Source organism: Salmo trutta, chromosome 8 (genome assembly GCF_901001165.1).
Source record: "Salmo trutta chromosome 8, fSalTru1.1, whole genome shotgun sequence".
Classification (NCBI taxonomy): Eukaryota; Metazoa; Chordata; class Actinopteri; order Salmoniformes; family Salmonidae; genus Salmo; species Salmo trutta.
In genome coordinates, this window is record NC_042964.1 from 47,485,969 (window position 1) to 47,497,821 (window position 11,853).

At 45.1% G+C, this 11,853-nt stretch overlaps 1 long non-coding RNA gene across 1 annotated transcript; it reads right to left on the bottom strand.

Annotated features, from left to right (window-relative positions):
• Positions 1–7,944: 7,944 nt before the first annotated feature.
• LOC115197933 (uncharacterized) lies at positions 7,945–10,245 on the bottom strand. Its single transcript, XR_003879117.1, has 2 exons — positions 10,179–10,245; positions 7,945–8,471 (listed from the first exon to the last, which is right to left on the bottom strand). It is a non-coding gene; the product is annotated as an uncharacterized LOC115197933 (long non-coding RNA).
• Positions 10,246–11,853: the final 1,608 nt, after the last annotated feature.

An 11,853-nucleotide genomic window follows, 5' to 3' on the forward strand; every position in this document is an offset into this window, starting at 1 on the left:
TCATAAGCTGTGTGTGAGTTAGAGACGGGGAGGGAGAGAAAGAGAGAGTTGCAATGACATCATCGAAGTCACTTGTATGCATGTGTGTGTGTGTGTGTGTGTGTGTGTGTGTGTGTGTGTGTGTGTGTGTGTGTGTGTGTGTGTGTGTGTGTGTGTGTGTGTGTGTGTGTGTGTGTGTGTGTGTGTGTGTGTGTTCATTCATCTCTATTTCCACTGGCAGAGGTTCTCACCTATATGACATACCCATCACCTCTAACAAAAACCCTTTGGAAAACACTGCTGACAGCAAGACCCCCGTTCTCTTCTGTCTTCATAATATCTAAAGGAGATTTGATATGTTGTCACTTCAAATGTGTATAACATTGACCAGATGAAAAGCTATAACCAGCAATCTCTCCTGTCATGAAGGAGTCTCTTACCTTTTGATGACTGTTTTCTCTTTTCTTCCAAAGACAGTCCTTTTTGGGACATGTACCCATCCTCCCCCGTTCCCTCATCCTCCCCTCCTCCCCCATTCCTCCTCCTTCTCCTCCACCCCCATAACCCCTCCTCTTCCTCCTCCTCCTCCTCCTCCTCCTCCTCCTCCTCCTCCTCCTCCTCCTCCACCCCCATAACCCCTCCTCTTCCTCCTCCTCCTCCCCACCTCCTCTTCCACCCCATTCCTCTTCCCCTCCCCCTCATCCCCCTCCTCCCTCCCCTCCTCCCCATCCCCCCCTTCCCCATCCTGCTCCTCCTCCACCTCCTCCCAATCCTTCCCCTCCTCCTCCTTCTCTACCCCCATCCCCCCTCCATCAAAGCCCACCGCTCTTTGTTTCCCTCCTCTGCATCCTCCTCCTTGCTCCCATGGTGCTTTGTGTGTGTACTGCTGTGCACCCTGGGAAGGCAGTGGTGGTGCCAGATGGCGAAAGTGGTCGGCTTCACGGTGGGGGATCCTAATGCATGCTGGGAGATTAAGGCTAAGGTCAGTGACTGGCCTAAAATATCCCCCCCCCCAGGGAGATATGTTTTTGATAGACCCTCCGACTGAACTGGGACCCTCTGCCCAAAACTACTGACTGGTGGCACAAGCTCACCAAGGGGCGGAAAATGCTTATTTATAGCACCGAGACCATATTTGGCAAGAGCAGAGGAAATCCCTACGCTTGGTTTTGGTTTCTCATCCAACCCCCCGAACCCCCAGCTTTTTTGTACTCCCTTTGATAAACATCAAATGGAAATATTTGTGCAACTTTGCGAGAAACTGCTTTTATGGTCATGACTGGGCCATACCTCCAAGAAGAGCACGTTTAAGATACAGTTCATGTTCGTGCCGACTGTTGAATTCTCCCTTTTAATCTTTCAGTCTACAATAGTATTTAGGAGCTATATTTAACAAACCACACAGTCACAACAATTGGTAACCCTGACAACGGCCATAGTATTCTAATTTATACAAGACATCCATCATAGGTGCTGTGCAGTGAAATTATATTGTCAATGTCCCAAATTACACCCTATTCCCAATGTAGTGCACTACTTTTGACCAGGACCTATTGGGCTCTGGTCAAAAGTAGTGCACTATACATGTATAGGGAATAGGGTGCCATTTGGGATGCATCCATAGCTTCCCCCAGCCCTATTTTGTCAGGTTTCTAAATGACCTCAGGTGTATTTGGATGAGATGAATAAATCAGAATGGCACATAGCCCAACAGAGAAATATCAATTTAGTCTTATTAATAGCCAAGGCAAGTGGACGAATGTGATGTCCAGTGCAGACCCAAGTGATTATTGAATGGTTTGACTCTGTACCTTCTGCCGGTCAATACCGGTATGACTCTGTTCCTTTTGTCTGTCAAATACCAGAATGACTCTGTGCCTTCTGTCTGTCAATACCAGTATAACTCTGTGCCTTCTGTCTGTCAATACCAGTATGACTCTGTACCTTTTGTCTGTCAATACCAGTATGTATCTGTGTGTCTGTCAACACCAGTATGACTCTGTACCTTTTGTCTGTCAAATACCAGTATTACTCTGTACCTTTTGTCTGTCAAATACCAGTATTACTCTGTGTGTCAGTCAATACCAGTATGACTCTGTGTGTCTGTCAACACCAGTATGACTCTGTTCCTTTTGTCTGTCAAATACCAGTATGACTCTCTCTGTCTGTCAATACCAGTATGTCTCTGTGTGTCTGTCAATACCAGTATTACTCTGTAGTTTCTGTCTGTCAATACCAGTATGACTCTGTGCTTTCTGTCTCTCAATACCAGTATGACTCTGTGCCTTCTGTCTGACAATACCAGTATGACTCTGTATGTCTGTCAATACCAGTATGACTCTGTACCTTCTGTCTGTCAAATACCAGTATGACTCTGTGCTTTCTGTCTGTCAATACCAGTATGACTCTGTGCCTTCTGTCTGACAATACCAGTATGACTCTGTATGTCTGTCAATACCAGTATGACTCTGTCTGTCTGTCAATACCAGTATGACTCTGTGCCTTCTGTCTGACAATACCAGTATGACTCTGTGTGTCTGTCAATACCAGTATGACTCTGTGCATTCTGTCTGTCATTACCAGAATGACTCTGTACACTCTGTATTTCAATACCAGTATGATTCTGTACCTTCTGTCTGTCAATACCAGTATGACTCTGTGTGTCTGTCAATACCAGTATGACTCTGTACCTTCTGTCTGTCAATACCTGTATGACTCTGTGTCTGTCAATACCAGTATGACTCTGTGTGTCTGTCAATACCAGTATGACTCTGTACCTTCTGTCTGTCCATACCTGTATGACTCTATGCCTTTTCTTTGTCAATACCAATATGACTCTGTACCTTCTGTCAGTCAATACCAGTATGACTCTATGCCTTTTTCTTTGACAATAACAGTATGACTCTGTACCTTCTGTCTGTCAATACCACAATGACTCTGTGTCTGTCAATACCAGTATGACTCTGTGCATTCTGTCTGTCATTACCAGTATGACTCTGCACCTTCTGTCTGTCAATACCAGTATGACTCTGTGTCTGTCAATACCAGTATGACTCTGTACATTCTGTATGGCAATACCAGTATGACACTCTACCTGCTGTCTGTCAATACCAGTATGACTCTGTGCCTTCTGTCTGTCATTACCAGTATGACTCTGTACCTTCTGTCTATCAATACCAGTATGACTGTGTGTGTCTGTCAACACCAGTATGACTCTGTACCTTCTGTCTGTCAATACCAGTATGACTCTATGCCTTTTTCTTTGTCAATAACAGTATGACTCCTTACCTTCTGTCTGTCAATACCACAATGACTCTGTGTCTGTCAATACCAGTATGTGTAAGGGGTGCGTACTGGCGGCAGAGAAGTCAGACGCAGGAGAGCAAAAACTATGGTTCCAACGGCTCAGTTTAATAATGAAAACCCACCAGATTACAGAACAATAAGAAATGGGTACATAACCCGACGCACACCAGAACATAACGTGCGCAAGCACTTACAAACAAACAATACCGGACAAGGACATGTGGGGAACAGAGGGTTAAATACACAACATGTAATTGATGGGATTGAAACCTGGTGTGTGGGAAGAGAAGACAAAACAAATGGAAAATGAAAGGTGGATCGGCGATGGCTAGAAGACCGGTGACGTCGACCGCCGAATGTCGCCCGAACAAGGAGAGAGACCGACTTCGGAGGAAGTCGTGACAGTATGTCTCTGTGTGTCTGTCAATACCAGTATGACTCTGTACCTTCTGTCTGTCAATACCAGTATTACTCTGTGCCTTCTGTCTGTCAATACCAGTATGACTCTGTACCTTCTGTCTGTCAATACCAGTATGACTCTGTACCTTCTGTCTGTCAATACCAATATGAGTCTGTGCCTTCTGTCTGTCAATACCAGTATGACACTCTACCTTCTGTCTGTCAATACCAGTATGACTCTGTACCTTCTGTCTGTGAATACCAGTATGACTCTGTGCCTTCTGTCTGACAATACCAGTATGACTCTGTATGTCTGTCAATACCAGTATGACTCTGTCTGTCTGTCAATACCAGTATGACTCTGTGCCTTCTGTCTGACAATACCAGTATGACTCTGTGTGTCTGTCAATACCAGTATGACTCTGTGCATTCTGTCTGTCATTACCAGTATGACTCTGCACCTTCTGTCTGTCAATACCAGTATGACTCTGTGTCTGTCAATACCAGTATGACTCTGTACATTCTGTATGTCATTACCAGTATGACTCTGTACCTTCTGTCTATCAATACCAGTATGACTCTGTGTGTCTGTCAATACCAGTATGACTCTGTACCTTCTGTCTGTCAATACCTGTATGACTCTATGCCTTTTCTTTGTCAATACCAATATGACTCTCCTGTCCTTCTGTCTGTCAATACCAGTATGACTCTGTGTGTCTGTCAATACCAGTATGACTCTGTACCTTCTGTCTGTCAATACCAATATGACTCTGTACCTTCTGTCTGTCAATACCAATATTACTCTCTATCTCTGTTAATACCAGTATGAGTCTGTGTGTCTGTCAATACCAGTATGACTCTGTACCTTCTGTCTGTCAATACCAATATGACTCTGTACCTTCTGTCTGTCAATACCAGTATGACTCTGTGTCTGTCAATACCAGTATGACTCTGTACCTTCTGTCTGTCAACACCAGTATGATTCTGTAGCTTCTGTCTGTCAATACCAGTATAATACAGAGCTGTGATTGGTTCCAGATGAGTGGGTAAATTGTTGGGTTGTGATAGGGTCGAGACGATGTGTTTTTCAACAAGACAGGCATATTGTAGCACTGTTATTTGACAGTTATTTAATATCACTGTAAAGGATCCTTCAAACACTTGAGGTTTTATTAATCCGGATGATTTAACTCAAGACAATTTTTTTAATTGGTTTTATAGAGTAATATAAATATAGCTTCTAAACGTGACCCCTTCAAGAGAACATACACTACTACCTATGCTAAAATCTGCTTGTTTCCCCTAAACAATTACATTTGAGCACCTAATGGGTCTAGAATATTAAAACCTCTTAAATCCTTAAAACCTCTCAATGTATTCCGTAGATGTACCCCTGCCCATTGGTACAACCTTTGATTCATTAAGCCAAACCTATCCACAAACATAGAATAGTCTCGTCTTTCTTTTGAAGTGTTTTCAGGGAGGGAGGATGATAAGTGGGGAGGGAGCGTGGAGAGAGGGGCTAGCATTAGTGCTAGTGATCCATAATAGCTGTACTCTAAGACTCACTACTCTCCTGGATGCTAGGGAACGGGAGGAACAGCCACTTTCCCACTGTAAGCGCCACTAAAAGGATCTTTACCAGGAACTGCTTTGCATTTGGTTGTGGCAGCATTCCTTTGGGTGTATGCTCTAGATAAATGCACCGACGCAATAAGTCGACGTCTTGCTCCCCTTGCGTCCATTAGTCCACAGTACTACGTGTGTGACGCCTTTATATCTGCTGTGCTCTGTGTTTCCCTACACTGCGTTTGTGTCCATTTTGTTGGGTCAATAGCGGAACTAGACAATAATAGCAGTGTCATGACAGCGTCCTCTTAAAACACTGCACCCTCCCATCGTCGACGTCACGGCTCCCCTTGAACCATGTTTCCTGTCAGCACTTCCTGTCATTAAGAACTTTCAGATGCACCACTCATCGAAACAGAAGGAGAGACGGATGGATGGATGCTGGATGGATGGATGCTAGAGTGCTATTGACGGAAAGAGTAAAGAGGAGAAGTCAAGGTACACTGGCTTTCATTAAGAAAGTACTACATCTTAGTTGCGTCTCTTGAGAGCAGTCTCTTTCTCCAAACCTCCACTCGAGTGCCATCAGTAATCCCTTGTCGCTCCCGGGCAGGCAGGCTCTCTCCTCACAGTGAAGAGAGCGGTATTGATAGGTGTCAAACTCTCCGTGGGATGCCTGTCACTCTTTATAGAGCTCTGATTGGCCCGTGTCACAACGGATCACCCTCACACCCAGCAGCAGCGCAGTTTATTATTAGGAGCCCAACTTGAAGGCAGACATTTTGGCTGAAAGTGTTTTTAATGAACTAGCAGAAAGCAGTAAAAACTAGCTGCTTTGCACCATTGCCCTGGCAGGGGATTACCTTAGCAACATCAGTGCTCTGAAAGGAGGAAGGTTGCTTGATAGGTGGCTATTTTGGGTCAAAGACTTTTTAAATTAACCAAAAGGAAGCAGTGACAAACTGTTGCTTTGTCCTATTGTCCTGGCACCTTAAAGGATCTTAGCGACATAGCCCTTTGACATGAGACAGCTTGCTTGATAGGCAGCTCTTTTGGCTTTGATTAGGGAATGAACCAAAAGTTAGCAGGAAGCAGTGACAACTCGCAGCTTTGCACCATTGCCTTGGCAGGGGCTAGCTAGCTTGATAGGCGACCATGTGGCTCGTCAATAGCAGACCCAGAGTCATGCTTGAGTGTGTTTGCATTAACCTGGTTGTTTGTGCACACATGGGATAATTAGCGTAATGAGTTATTTATAGTCGGCTGTGGAATTGCCAGGCAACCCGGGGGGGCTGATTTAGCCACTTGCCAATCACTTATTTATGGCTTCCTGGAGGTGAATAACTTGTCTGTCTTTGTGTGGAGCGCCATGGCAACACAACAGGAAGACGGTCCTGTGGAGAGGAAGTGGAACCCTGTGATAGTATCACTTGTCTCTCACTCACTATGAAGTTTTCAAAGTGGTTACACAAACACACACATGCACGGACAAACACATACACACAAATCCCTTTAATCAAAACAAGCCCTCCTTGAACTTACTAGACCTCTTAAAAGGTGTTTATGTAAAATTGTGTTATTTATAATTGGAGCGACTCTTGAGGAGTGGAATGCTACCAAAATGGGATTCTCATTCAGTGTTGTTATGAGTGTGAGGAAACTGCTGCTGTGTGACAGAAACAGTTCTACATCATATTCTCACTTCCTCAAAACTGCCGGCTCGGCACTTTCTGGTTGTTTTTAGAGAGTAGGAAGGCCTCAGTGTCAACGTTCACCAGTCTACGTCTATGGTGTTTCTCAAACCTCTCCTCGAGTACCCTCTGCCAGTTCAACATATTTCATCTATTGCAGTACAAGCACACCTAGCCAGATAAATGTCAAACATTAGCTGAGGTGTGCTTGTACTGGAACAGATGAAATACATGGAACGGCCGGGAGGTATTTTTACAATGGTTTGGGAAACACCATAGACGTAGACTAGAGAACCTTGACACTGAGGCCTTCCTACTCTCTAAAAACAACCAGAAAGCGCCGACCCAGCAGTTTGAAAAGTGGTTTGTGAAACCCAGCTCTTGTTGACATCCTCTCTCTAGTCTCCTAGTACATGATATTTTAGTAACAGCCTACCAGTCAAATCTGATGGATGGATGTACACTCATTTGAACTCCACTGCTTACACAATGAGTAAATAGCTGTGTGTGACAGACCAGTCACTCAAACCCTCTCTGATACACACATAACAAGACATAGTAGACATTCTTTTTAAAGCCGTTTGTTTCCAGGTATCCAATGTCTCCCCACCTTCTGGATGAACTCCACAGAAACACTGGAAATAGCCTGAAACAACCCACTTCAAAGTCAGTCTGGGTACTCTGACCACTTTTACCGTCAGTATCTTGAGCTTTCCCCACAATTCCCATCTGAGTTGAGAGTGCTATTAGTGTTGTGTTGATTGGCACGGCAACTCTGTGCTTTTGACATCAGTGGCCTGGATTGACTCAAACATGCCGCGAGCCATCAGTCCCATCATGCATTGCGTTGGCCCCTGGGGCGTGGCCTCAGCTCAGCCTGCTGTCTAGAGTTGCCACATCCATCATTATCTCAACTGAACACACACACACAGCTGAAGACACACACACAGCTGAAGACACACACACAGCTGAAGACACACACACAGGAGAGTGGAGGTTACCACTGACAGAGTTTATAACGGACAGAGCCGTGATAAAATGCTTGAATATGGGTTGAATAAAGACGGCTTTATTTAATACTAAATCGTAAAGAGGTTGGGAGGATATGTCTAAATTAACACATTTTGAAATAGCCAGAAACCCAGAATGAGGTTTCTAGCTATTCAATCAGTCCATTCAATCCCACCAGTTCTGATTGAATAGGCCTCACAGATTAAGTTCAAACCAGGTTGTCCCTAGATGGTAAGAGGAAACTTTATTTCTCATCATTTCTCTCTCTCTCTCTCTCTCTCCTCTCTCTCTCTCTCTCCCTCTCTCTTTCTTTTCGTTGTCTGGCAGTGACCCTTACGTCATGTTTCCGTTGCTCAATGAGAGCGTGTCATGTGTCACATGCAGTCCAGGCACCCATGTCATCACTGGGACAGACACATTGTTGTTCTTTTCCCCGTCCGGCCCTCCCTCTGCGGGGGTTTCAGCCCGCTGAACGATACAGCCAGAGGGTAGAGGGGGCATTCTCTCTGTGTCTGACTGAAAAGAGGAACAGCAGTCAGGTACAAGGTGAACAGAAGATGTAGACTCAATTAGAATTCCAGTTCATTCAAGTCCTGCATTAATGGGTGTTAACAATAGAGTAGAATTGCAGAACAGCAGGGTTGGTACCAACTCAGTTTAACTGAGGAGTTGAGCTGAAATTTCTATTCAACAATTGAAAAGTGCCCTGTTCCATAGCGAATGGCTAATACTCTACCCTGGTATAGTGTTATTCTACCCTCTCTACCCCACTCTGTATCTACCTCTGTCGCAGTCCTGTACTGTGCCTCTTCTTCTCTCCTATTTGAATAATAGTCATCATCCCTCCATCCTCGCCTCTCCTTCCCCCTCCACCCCTCCCCCTCTCCTCTCTCTTCTGTAATGACGGGTCTCTGGGGACATGGCCCCCGCTCGCCATGTTGGTTGAAAGCTGCTGATGTGTCCTGAATCCCCCAGCTGCCCCGGCACACTAATCCCTCCAAACACACAATACAGGGAGACCTATGACATCATCCTGGAAAGCTGGATCCACCTGCCCCACCCTGACCGGACTCTCTCTCTCTCTCTCTCTCTCTCTCTCTCTCTCTCTCTCTCTCTCTCTCTCTCTCTCTCTCTCTCTCTCTCTCTCTCTCTCTCTCTCTCTCTCTTTTTCTCTCTGTCTCTGTCTCTTTTCTCTCTCTCTCTCTCTGTCTCTCTGTCTCTTTCTCTCTCACTCTCTCCCTCTATATATATATATATATTGGTTTGTTTCTCTGTCTGTCTGTATTTCCCTCTCTCTCTCCACTGTTTCTCTCTCTCTTTCTCCCTCCCTCGCTCCTTCCCTCCCCAGAGAAGCCTAATTGTTATTATCTCAATGGGTGTATCTGCAGGGATAAACCAGCTTACCCACACATTTTATTCAATGGTGACAAATCCAGCATGGTAGACCAGTGTGTATGGGGAAGGATAATACACTGTATATCAACTATAGTGGCTTTGTTGATTTTCATTTACAGTTCGTTCAGTCAGTTTATGAACTGACCGATATGACAGTGCTATTGTGCAGACAAATTTCTCGCAGTAGGAGTGCTGATCTGGTGTCAGTTTTGCCTTTTAGATTATGGACAAGGGGACCTGATCCTAGATCAGCACTCCTACTCTGCACCATAGCTTTGCTTCTTGTGGGTTTCAGTGGGGGGAAAGTTAGCTGCTGAAACAGAACATTGGCACAAAACATCAAATTAATAGAATGTCATTAACTAGACTAGAACCTTCCAAAGCAAGTGTATAATTAAGCAATAAGGCCCGAGGAGGTGTGGTATATGGCCAATATACCATGGCTAAGGGCTGTTCTTCGCACAACGCAAAGCAGAGTGCCTGCACACAGCCCTTAGCCGCGGTATATTGGCCATATATCACAACCACCCAAGGTGCCTTATTGTTATTAGAAACTGGTTACCAACGTAATTAGCAGTAGAATTAAATGCTTTGTCATACCCATGGTATACAGTCTGATATACCACGGCTGTGAGCCAATCAGCATTCAGGGCTAGACCATTATATAATATCTCAGAACTTGTTAGAGTAACCAGGTCGGCCTGCTTCTCATTACCAGGGGCCTTGTAAGAGCTACCGGGTCTCTGAAACACACATACACTGACACATACACACAGAAAGAAAAAGAGAGAAATGTAGATACACACACACATATACGCACACACTCACCCTGGATCAGCTCTCTGCTAATTTGAGACATGGTTGAAAACGTTGTTGAGCGGAAAATACTGGGTGTCAGCTCAGTGGCTCGTATAAACGTCCTCTTGAACTTCCTGTATCAGCAGCTTACAGACCTAGCCTGCCAGAGGGAGGGAGGGAGGGAGGGAGGGAGGGAGGGAGGTGCAGAGTGAGAAAGAGAGGGAGAGCAAGGGGGAGAGAGAGAGGGAGAGAGTTGGGAGAGAGTAGGGGGAGGGGTGGAGAGAGATGGGAGAGAAAGAAGGGGAGAGAGATGGGAAGGAGAGAGAGAGAGAGAGAGAGAGAGAGAGAGAGAGAGAGACAGGATGAAGCAGACTGATGACAGAACCAGTCATGCTTCTGATGACAGAACCAGCCTTCCCCGTAGCTCAGTTGGTAGAGCATGGTGTTTGCAACACCAGGGTTGTGGGTTTGATTCCCACGGGGGGCCAAGTACGAAGAAAAAATAAAATGTATGAAATGAAAATGAAATGTATGTATTCACTACTGTAAGTCGCTCTGGATAAGAGCATCTGCTAAATGACTAAAATGTAAAAATGTAAATGCTTGACTACTCACTCCAGTACACAGTGTGTTCCTATTCTTGTGTTATCTATACAGACCTTTCCTCTGATGGATGTATTAACTCATCACCAAGTCAGCAGAGTTACTGGGACTTCATCATAGCCTCTACTCATGTGTGGCATCTCTATTTTGAATGGGTCTTTGTCTTTGAGACAGCTCCTTTCAGAAATAATGGCAGGAGCATTAACACAACACAAATGTGTTAGTCTTACATTCCTTGTTAGGACTGTCTATTTTTTTTCATTTTGGGGGGTTGGCGGCATTTAACATTTAGCAGTATTGTACGTGTCGTGCCTATAAACTGAACATGCCTTCTGCAAACCCTCAAGAGACTGACATTATCAACCGTTTAACAAGCTAACAACATATCTCTGTTGAATTTTCTTGTGTGTGGAGATTGAACCTTGTAAATGGCCATGAATGTGGGTTCGCTAGCCTTTCTCACTTGCTTGGCTTGCCCTCTCTCTCTCTCTCTCTCTCTCTCTCTCTCTCTCTCTCTCTCTCTCTCTCGCTCTCTCTCTCTCTCTCTCTCTCTTTATCTCCTCTCCTCTCCTGCTGTTTTGCCTCTCACTCCTGCCCGCTGGGCAGTGTGTCTCCCTGCTTGCCCGTGGACAAACTCCTTTCAGTGCTCCCCTATGGTTTCCTCTCCCTGCTGATACACACACGCACAAATGCTACACAACACACACACACACACACACACACACACACACACACACACACACACACACACACACACACACACACACACACACACACACACACACACACACATACATAAACACACAGATACACTAAGTAATTCCCTCCCCTCACTGACGTACACTCACACCCACAAATACACACACAGAAACCCTCTTTGTGATTATCTCTCCACTCTGACACACACACAGACCGTGTGTCACACTCTTTTCTCTGCATGCTCCGGCGGAATGTTAGTGGCACATGGACATTGCCAAGGCAACGGCAGGTTAGGCAGAACAGAGCAGAGAACAGAGTAAAGCAGAGCTCTCTCTGTCTTTCTCCCTTTCTCTCTCTCTCTCTTTCTCTCTCTCTCTTTTTCAGCTTGTCAATGTCAACCTGT